Source organism: Vigna unguiculata, chromosome 11 (assembly GCF_037176805.1).
Source record: "Vigna unguiculata cultivar grain cowpea cultivar isolate G323 ecotype 2 chromosome 11, ASM3717680v1, whole genome shotgun sequence".
In the NCBI taxonomy this organism is placed as follows: Eukaryota; Viridiplantae; Streptophyta; class Magnoliopsida; order Fabales; family Fabaceae; genus Vigna; species Vigna unguiculata.
Window position 1 is genome coordinate 29,737,842 of NC_140802.1, and position 11,168 is coordinate 29,749,009.

An 11,168-nucleotide genomic window follows, 5' to 3' on the forward strand; every position below is an offset into this window, starting at 1 on the left:
TTACTCAGAGAAAGTTGTGTAAAATTTTACATGATCTGACGATGTTATTGTGATTATTTGTTTCACAGACAGATATGAAAGTATTGTGCTACCACATGTGAAAAAATATCTTGTTTGTGATCAACTACTATGACAATATGATGATCGAATAAATAACATGTATATGCAAAACCCATTAGATTTAATTTTGAATCATTTGGATAAAATAAGTCCAAAGTCATAATATCCTTAAGGTAACGAAGTATATGTACTCCAATCCAATGTCTTCTTGTAGGTGAAGAACTATAGTACTGCAAAAAAAGAAGTTATTTTGTGGGAGTTATTTTGCGGTGGTTATAAAAAACCCCACAAATAAAAATGATTTAGGATGATTCTGGTGGATTATCATAATGCTCATAATAGTTGGGGTTTTGTATTTTTTCTGAAGAGGTTTATCACCTCTATAAATTATAATACATTTTTCCCTCATTTCTTTCACTCATTCCCATCCAAAACTTTACACTACTAAGACTTTTTCCACAAAATAGAAAACCTAAGCACGTTCTCCCTCAGCCACTCTGTAACTCCCATCTCTAGGCACTACTCTAGCTTCGTCACCCACTCCACACGCCACTTCCACTTTGTCACTCCATCACTTTGTCACTAATGAGTGCATATTTTTACCCTCATTTAAAGTTAAATTTTTTATTTTTAATTGAGTTTTGTTCTTAAAATATTGATTTAATTGAGATTTCTTATAATTGGGTTTATTGAGCATGAGATATAAGAACATGTTAAAAATACCTTTTTAGTTGCATAAATGTACTTTGAATATTTTGAGGTGTGTTAGTGTAGCTGCAACTAAGTTGAGCTCATGGAGGTATGGAAATAAATTGATAAAAGCTTCATGAAACCTTAAAGATAAATCCAAGAATTGAAAATTATCAAAATCACAAAACTCCAAGACAAATATTGCATGAAGAAGGCAACAAAAAATTGAAAAAGTGAAGAAGAGTTTGGCTAAGCCAAGAAGAGGGAACGAAAAACAAAAATTGGTCCTTGTGATTTTCTCTATCCTTTTCCAAAAGAAAAGGCTTTGATAATTCATAAATATTTATGATAAAATATAATATGGGGAAAATATATCTTTAGATATTTTATTTGATATTTTAAAATAATTATCTTCTCTAAAACATATGATCACTTCAACTATTTACTAGATTGTTAAGTAACCACTAAAATAATGTTTGATGTTGTTTCTTAGTTTGCATCTTTCTTCACAGGTACAATATTACAAATTGCTTTAATATATAGTTTGTTCAACTTCAATATCCATGATTTCATTAAAGAAAAAATGTAGATGGTTCAAGCATAATGTTCATTAATCATTTTTCAAGTTCTAGTAGTCTGTTACTCCTTTTCACAATAAGGTGTAGGTCATCCGGAGTTTGTCAGTATTAGTATAGAAGTGGACTTTAGTATACTTTGTGTATATCATAAACATTAAATAATAGAGTATAAAAAGTTAATGAACATACCTACGCATCATTGTAGAAGTTATATCGAGCATATTCATATATGTTACTTTGAGAGAATCAACTATAAAAACTTTGAAAGGAAAATTAGATATTAGAGAGAGGTGTTAAGAAATATCTCAAATCTAACGCAATGTTGAATAAAAATTGGAAAAAGGTGATGGTCCAAGCAAGTGAGGCTGCCTAAGTATTTGTTTTGAGGGTGGTTGCAACAACTTGTTATCCCTCCACTGTTGAGAGGTAGAGGTAATCGCTGCTCTGTGAAACCAGCCTCACGCAGTGCCCTCTCGTCTAAGAGAGATGGGACCTATGCCTTCACACAAGTTCCATCACCCAACTCTCAACTTGGAATGGGCAAGCCAACTTTTGGCATCCACAACTCCAACCAGGGAGCCTCAAAGTTGTTCCATCACCTTCGTGCCCCCACTTGGGTTACAAGCTCTTGTTACTTAGCTCGGCGAGAACACAACCTTTTCATACACTATATAAAGTTTCTTTTCTTTCACATTGCACACAATGTGGGACTTTTACATTACATTGCATAAATGGTAAATTATACCAACCCTTATGAAAAAATATGGTTCAAGTGCACTGACACACATTCACAACCTTGTATCTCTTTACATTTCTTAACAAACCTATGTTACCGTCTTTGTTTCTCTCTTTCCCTCTCATTTCGTACTATCGCTTCTCTTACAAATTGCCATTTTTATTTATTTTTCTCGTTTTATTTGTAGATGGACAGTTAGGTTGTCAATCAAATATTTTCCAATTATTTTTTTGTAAAAATAGAATTCTGGAAGATAAATTATAAAATGCAAATATGTGTTTATATCTTATTTTAAGATTAATGAAGGATACTCTTTGTTTACGAACTATTTTTACTTTCTTGTAGCTCATTTTAAAAAAAAAGAACAGGAAAAAAAGGTAGAAGTTAAACCCACCTTCTTGTCAATGAAGAACATAGAGATCACAAAAGAAAAAAAAAATCAATCCATTGCTTTCTATCTTTCTAAGACATATGATCAATTCAACTATTTACTAGATTGTTAAGTAACAACCAAAATAATGTTTGATGTTGTTTCTTAGTTTGCATCTTTCTGCACAGGTACAATACTACAAATTGCTTTAATATATAGTTTGTTCAACTTCAATATTCATGATTTCATAAAAGAAAGAATGTAGATGGTTCAAGCATAATGTTCATGAATCACTTTTCAAGTTCTAGTAGTCCGTTACTCCTTTTCACAATAAGGTGTAGGTCATCCGGAGTTTGAGCACTCGCTGCTCTTTTAAGATTGTGTGTAGACATCCACCTTATCCAATATTGTTAATGAAGAACCCACGTAGTTGTACACATCTTTCACAATATGAGCTTTCTTGAGAAACCACTACTGTCGGTCTCATAAGAGCTACCACACCGTGATGCAGTAATAATGTCATAAAAAGACAAGACAATCAACAATGAAGTTGGTATTCCGTCATCTTAATGACCTCGCTTAGGTTACAAGGTAGTACTACTTATTTCGATAAATTACATGTGTTTTGATAGAAGTTTACGAAGACAAGGTTATTCCTTGACTTGTCTTATGTGTGTCTCATAAATGCGAAAACCAATAGATGTTAGAAAAATTTTTATGATCTTTACTTATCTGCTTCTCTTTAATGTGATTCACTTTCCACATTAAATTGTTACATAATTTAATGAAACTTAATTGTGGATAGATGAAAAAAAATTGCTATAAATAAATTCACATGTCAGGCTCACTCAAATAACTTATCCAAATTGACGTGTTGGAAATTAATATTATTTTTTAAATGGAAAAATGGTATTCAATTTTCTATTAAGTTAGACTTTCACCTTTTTTTTTCTAAATATACAATATACACTTCCTTTTAATTTTAAATAGTGTGATTCTTAAATATTTGTCGTGTCTAAGAAAAAATAGAAAATTTTCATACGGTGCTAAATATATAAAAATCCACTTTGTTCGTGATAAATTTATTTATTTTGTTTTATGTAAACTATTTATTTATTCTTTTATGTTATAATTTGTTTATTTAATGAAAAATAGATAGATTGTTGAAAATTTGCAACACTTATTTTTCAATTGCTAGGTTGCATAATTTTGTTGGTTATAGATGCAAGCCTTATTAAACATCACTACTAATTTATCTTCTTCTACTCTCATAAGTATTTTTTTTTTCTTCCTATAGTAGTTTTCAAGTTTAAGTTGTTTGTTTTGTTACATTTGTCTAATTATTATATGTCATTCGGTGTGTGAGGATTATTCAAAAACTTACCAATTCTCTAATTGGTTGTGGGATTGGTCTTCCAAGAAATAGATCTAGAATAGTGACAAATAACAGTACTGCAGAATTCATAACTCTTAAACCTTTTAATATCATGTCATTGTACAAAATTCAGTTTAATTTTTACTAGCACATGTAAAATAAAAAAGACTCATTCAAACATATCAAACCCTATTTCCTTACTTTTGTTTTAATTATTACATCTCAAATTTAAAAGGTTGTTAAATATATAAAAGTGATACATTAATACTCCAAAACAGTGTATAGAATATATAAAAATATAGGTAACTACATCATATTGAAACAATTTGAAGAAAAATAATATTTTGGTTAGAAAAAGAAAGTTTGTCAGTATTAGTATAAAAGTGGACTTTAGTATACTTTATGTATATCATAAACAGGCAATAATTGAGAATAAAAAAATTAGTGGACATACCTAAGCATCATTGTAGAAGTTATATCGACCATATTCATATATGTTACTTTGAGAGAATCAACTATAAAAACTTTGAAAGGAAAATTAGATATTAGAGAGAGGTGTTAAGTAATATCTCAAATCTAAAGCAATGTTGAATAAAAATTGGAAAAAGGTGATGGTCCAAGCAAGTGAGGCTGCCTAAGTATTTGTTTTGAGGGTGGTTGCAACAACTTGTTATCCCTCCACTGTTGGGAGGTAGAGGTAATCGCTGCTCTGTGAAACCAGCCTCACACAGTGCCCTCTTGTCTAAGAGAGATGGGACCTATGCCTTCACACAAGTTCCATCACCCAACTCTCAACTTGGAATGGGCAAGCCAACTTTTGGCATCCACAACTCCAACCAGGGAGCCTCAAAGTTGTTCCATCACCTTCGTGCCCCCACTTGGGTTACAAGCTCTTGTTACTTAGCTCGGCGAGAACACAACCTTTTCATCCACTATATAAAGTTTCTTTTCTTTCACATTCCACACAATGTGGGAGTTTTACATTACATTGCATAAATGGTAAATTATACCAACCCTTATGAAAAAATATGGTTCAAGTGCACTGACACACATTCACAACCTTGTATCTCTTTACATTTCTTAACAAACCTATGTTACCGTCTTTGTTTCTCTCTTTCCCTCTCATTTCGTACTATCGCTTCTCTTACAAATTGCCATTTTTATTTCTTTTTCTCGTTTTATTTGTAGATGGACAGTTCGGTTGTCGATCAAATATTTTCCAATTATTTTTTTGGAAAAATAGAATTCTGGAAGATAAATTATAAAATGCAAATATGTGTTTATATCTTATTTTAAGATTAATGAAGGATACTCTTTGTTTACGAACTATTTTTACTTTCTTGTAGCTCATTTAAAGAAAAAAAGAAAAGGAAAAAAGGTAGAAGTTAAACCCACCTTCTTGTCAATGAAGAACATAGAGATCACAAAAGAAAAAAAAAATCAATCCATTGCTTTCTATCTTTTTAAGACATATGATCAATTCAACTATTTACTAGATTGTTAAGTAACAACCAAAATAATGTTTGATGTTGTTTCTTAGTTTGCATCTTTCTGCACAGGTACAATACTACAAATTGCTTTAATATATAGTTTGTTCAACTTCCATATTGATGATTTCATAAAAGAAAGAATGTAGATGGTTCAAGCATAATGTTCATGAATCACTTTTCAAGTTCTAGTAGTCTGTTACTCCTTTTCACAATAAGGTGTAGGTCATCCGGAGTTAAAGCACCCGCTGCTCTTTTAAGATTGTGTGTAGACATCCACCTTATCCAATATTGTTAATGAAGAACCCACGTAGTTGTACACATCGTTCACAATATGAGCTTTCTTGAGAAACCACTACTGTCGGTCTCATAAGAGCTACCACACCGTGATGCAGTAATAATGTCATAAAAAGACAAGACAATCAACAATGAAGTTGGTATTCCGTCATCTTAATGACCCCGCTTAGGTTACAAGGTAGTACTACTTATTTCGGTAAATTACATGTGTTTTGATAGAAGTTTACGAAGACAAGGTTATTTCTTGACTTGTCTTATGTGTGTCTCATAAATGGAAAACCAATAGATGTAAGAAAAGTTTTTATGATCTTTACTTATCTGCTTCTCTTTAATGTGATTCACTTTCCACATGAAATTGTTACATAATTTAATGAAACTTAATTGTGGATAGATGAAAAAAAATTGCTATAAATAAATTCACATGTCAGGCTCGATTGGTGCTAGCAACAAGGCACCCCTCCGTGGTGGCCATCGGCACCGTGTACTCGAACCCGTCCAGCAGCAACGGCCCCGCCACCCCCACAGGAATCTACACGTATCCCACCGGCAAATCCGCCAGCACGCTGTCCAACACCCTCCCCGCCTCCATCACCACCATTAAAGCCTCGTTCTTTCCCTCACTATTGTGTTCCTCGTCACCACCGCCGCCACCATGACCCGTGTCCGTGACCACCACAATGCCCACCATTGTGTCCTCCGAAGGATCCGCCGACAGAAGCTCCTATTGTGGAGCACAGAGGGAAAAAGTGATCTGCGCGGCGACGCGGGATGCGGACGGTGAAGGAGGAAGAAAGGGAAAGTGAAGGAAGGGCTCGTGCTCGCGGAGAGAGAGAGAGAGTGGAATTAGAGAGGCGCTGGCCAACTGAGGCATATAAGGCGAGGTAAAATGGGAATTCTGCACTAGTGGTACCGGAGGAGATACCACTTTTCTTCAAGTGAGAAGCAGGCTACCACCATAGGCACCACTCTGAGTCTAATATTACAAGTGCCACCACCTTTTACACTCCTGTTTGTATTACAAGCTATCACGACCTAGCTTGGCAATCCCTCTTGTAAGTCAAAGGCTTATAAGCCCTCTATCTTCCGTTAACTCTTCAATGTGGGACTTCAAAAAGAAAGAAGAGGTATGCAGTGGCGGATCTTGACCAAGAGTTTTGGAGGGGTCAGAATAATATAATTTTTTCATCATTTGATTGGACCATTAGTATAACACTTTAAAAAATGACTCTTCTATAAACAATTGGATCGTTAGATTGGATTATTAGTATAATGCTTTAAATACTTTAGAAGATGTGAAGAAATATAATTTAACTTGTTTTCATTTTCACGTGTAGCTTCCCTTTTACTACTTCTACAAAATAAATTCATTATTTTATTCTTCATCTATATGCTTTTTTTTTAAATATATTAAAAAATAATTTATCATAATCTAATAAAATATTGAGCGACATAAGTATTAGAAGAAAAATATATTATAATCAAGTCACAATTAAAAATCGGTTATAAAAAAACACATAATACATGATTTTTTTCTTCTATAATCATAAAAGGCTCATGAGATAAAAAATAATTTTAATAACTATTAAAGTAATATTTCATCATTAAGTAAGACAAGAGGGAGTTACATTTTGTTTCTTCGAGAAATGAAGGAAACAGATGAGAAATGAGAGCAAACATAATGAGTATGTGTCTAACTTCATTTTTCTTAAAAAAAAACATATGATAGTGAGAGATGAGTACAATTTTGTTAAAATTTTAAAAGGCAATGACAGAAGAAAATAAAAAATATTTTAATAAATGTTTGATTTAATTACTCTTTTGGTTACGGTTTTCAAAAATGTAAGTTGATCTTCCAATTCTTTTAGTTTCAATTTAGTGACAATTTGATATTTTTAGACGAAAACAGATACTAGAAGACTAATTAAACCTAAATATATTTTTTTTATTTTTTATTATTTATTAACATTAACTATTGTATTTTATAAAATAAATAAAGAGACACAATTTAATTATCATCAATTTCTAAAATATACTATTTATAATTTTAAAAATTTCAAAATTTTTAAAAATTAAAAAAATGGATATATAATTTTGAAAAAAATCAAAAATATTTGGGGGGGCCTAGGCCCATCCCTGCTTCTATGAGGCTCCACCTATGGAGGTATGGTACTTGGCTACGTTTTCGATTTGAGTGTTTTGAGATGTTGGAGAAACAACCATTAAAGCAGGGACAAATCATTCACAGGGCAGGGAGGGGCCATGCCACCCCCCCCAAATATTTTTTATTTTTTTTTAAATTATATGTATGTTTTTGAAATTTTTTAAAATTATATTTATATTTTTGAAATTATTTTAAATTCTATATATTTTTAAAAATTATATGTAGTATATTTTAGAAATTAATGGAAATTAAATTGTGTGACTTTTTATTTTTTTTTATAAAACACAACCTTTAATCTTAACAAAGTTGGTCATGTAGTGTTTTTTAGTCTCAATTTGGTTTCGATTTTTGAAAAAGTTGATGCAATTTGGTTATTTTCATTAAATTTTTTGAAGCGAATCAAAAGAGTTTTGATACACTTGGGTTATGTTAATTGCACCAACAAAACAAAACATCCTTATTAATCGTTTCAATTTTCAACAAATTGAGACTAAGAAAACATTAGACAACCAACTAGACATTTTTGGACAATAAAGAAACAAAAAATATCATTAAACCAAATATTTATTAAGATATTTTTTATTTCTTTCTCATTGTCTTTCTAATTTTTCACAAATTGTATCATCTCTCATTCTCATATGTTTTCTTTTTTCTTTTTGAAGAAAAAAAAATTAGACACACTCATTTTTTTTTTGATTTCTCATTTGTTTCTTTCTTTCTTAAAAAAAGAAGGTAACTCTCTATCGTCTTCCCTGATAATAAAATATTAGTTGAAGAGTTATTAACATGATTTTTTTTATCTTACAAGCCTTTTGCAAATTCATTTTTTTATGAATATATAAGATAAAATTTGTATTCTAATATTATTTTGAAAAAAAAAATATTTATATAGATGGAAAATAAAATAATAGATTTATTTATTTTTAAATGATTTAAGGAAAGCTATTCATGAAGATAAAAACAGATACATTCCACTTCTTCATATATTTTAAAATATTATACTAATAATCTAATCTAATGATCCAATTGTTTAGTTTAAAGAATTATTTTTTGAAACATTATACTAATAATCTAGTTTAATTATAAAAAAATTATATTATTTTGGACCTTCCAAAAGTTTTGACAAGTTTCTGTTCTCTGTTATGGAGGATCGTGAGATTAGATATATTTGAAGGAAATTCAAGATATGGAAAACTAAATATAAGTACGATTCTAACCTTTTGTTAGTTTTGATTCATTATTGTCTTTCCTTTTGATTTCTTATCCTCTACTTATACAGATTTTAGTAAAATTAACTTGGAAAGAAATCATTTCTTGTTTGAGAAAGATATTTTTAAAAGAATGCTTCCTGTTTTCATTTGTCAAATAGGTTCATTGGCCAAATGACAAAACTTATCAACAGATTTATCTAACAAAGTGTTAAAGTTCTTCACAAATGTTTTTAATAAAAACACTGTCAACAAGTTCTTTTGGATAAAAGAAATTCTCTATGAAAAAGGGGCTTGTGCTTCTCAACTAAGGTGAATCATTGTAAAATGTTTTCCTGTAATTTATTCTCATATGTTAAATTAAAATTAAAATATTATTCTAAATAGTTTAAAATTGAATAAGTGCAAATATTATAAAAAATATATACACAAAAAACATATTATTAAATATATCTTCATGATAATGCTAAATGTAAAGGATATTTCTTCACGTTGGACATGAGGAATGTAATCTTCACACTGTGGTGAAGTAAAAAACCTTTATTAATTAAGTTCCTAAATTTCCAAAAAACAAATTAAGTTCCTAAGCTCGATCAATTGTGGTCATTCATTCTCTTATCTTTCTGCACTAATAATATAAATGTAAATTAAAAAATATAAAACGGTAAAGAAAATATTGTTAAAATGTCAGAAGTGGGATTTGAATCCACGTCCTCTTTCAAAGACCAAAACTTGAGTCTAGCGCCTTAGACCACTCGGCCATCCTGACACAAATGCAAGTCTCAAGCCTAGCTTGTATATACTATATTTATATATTTAATAAAGCTATATAAAAAAGTACGTGTAATTAACCCTTAACCCTAAAAGGAATATGCATTCAAATAGAAAAATTCCTCTCATGCTTTAACTGTTCGTATGATGTGTTTTCTTCACATATCGGACATGCTCTATGACATCTCACACTATAACTTGACAATTTTCCATATGTAGGAAAATTATTGATTGTACAAAATAATATGGCATGCATTTGGAAAGGTACATTAGCAAACCCATCAAAAAATTCAACCCCATTATCCCATAACTTCATGTCCTTAATCAATGGACTCGATATCATCATAGATAACATCGTGTACTTTATCTTCATACATAAACTTGGAGGCAAGTTATAAATCACTAACAAAACGGGTCATGAACTATGATTGGTACTTAAATTCCCATAAGGATTCGTTCCATCTGAAGCTAGTCCAAGTCTCAAATTTCTTGATTCATTTTTGAATGTAGGAAATTCTTTATCAATGTTCTTCCATTGCACATAATCTGCAAGATGACGAACTAGTCCATCACATTTTCGCTCATCAGCATGTCATCTAAGGTTTCTAGCATCATTTGGATTCGTAAACATACATTTAAACCTTGGAATTATTGGTAGATACCAAACTGCCTTCGAAGGAGGGTCGTGCTTTGTGACCTCATCACTATTCTCTTTGTCACTATCTTTGTATTTTCTATATAAAATACAACCATTAAGACATGCATGAATCTTTTCATATTCCATATCCATTGGACAAAGTATCGTTTTTGCCTCATACATTAGATCAGGTAGTGTATTACTTTCAGGAAGCATTTCTTTCAACAACTGAAGCAATTCTGTGAAGCTTTTATCATTCCATCCATTTAATACCTTCAAATTTATCAACCTTAACACTGATGATAACCGTGTGAAGTTAGGTGAACCAGCGTACAACGGGGTCTCTGCATTTGTAGTCATATTTTCATACACAGCTTTAGCAAATGTTTGTACTCCAACATCATGAATCATTTCCTTTAATCTATTCTCCATTGTCGAGTCCACAAATTCATGTGTTTCAGCCACAGTTGGTGTAAGATTCGCTAAATTTAATTAAATAAATAAATAATTAATTAATAAATGTGGGTAGGAGGAGCCTTTATAACATTAAATGTTAATTAATGTGATGTAGAAAAGTATTAGCTAAAATGGTTGAAAGTACTTGGTTATGTGAGAGGACTTGGGTTCAAGTCCTATGTGTGCCATATAAGGAACTGAATTGGGAGAGAGCAAAAAGGGAGGCCATTGGCGATAAAAGAAACTCTCAAAAGTCCAATTTTAAGCAATGGAAAAAAGGTTAGGGGAGCTGAACCACATTCTATTTATGTTTTATGTGTAACTGTATGAATTATAACATGT

The 11,168-nt window shown here is 31.0% G+C and overlaps 3 non-coding genes across 3 annotated transcripts; all 3 read right to left on the reverse strand.

Moving 5' to 3' along the window:
- Positions 1-1,667: 1,667 nt before the first annotated feature.
- On the reverse strand, positions 1,668-1,973 carry LOC146881724 (signal recognition particle RNA). Its single transcript, XR_014986698.1, has one exon.
- A 2,440-nt stretch (positions 1,974-4,413) lies between these two features.
- Positions 4,414-4,719, reverse strand: LOC146881725 (signal recognition particle RNA). Its single transcript, XR_014986817.1, has one exon.
- Positions 4,720-9,647: 4,928 nt separating this feature from the next.
- TRNAL-CAA (transfer RNA leucine (anticodon CAA)) lies at positions 9,648-9,731 on the reverse strand. The gene has a single exon. It is a non-coding gene; the product is annotated as a tRNA-Leu (tRNA).
- Positions 9,732-11,168: the final 1,437 nt, after the last annotated feature.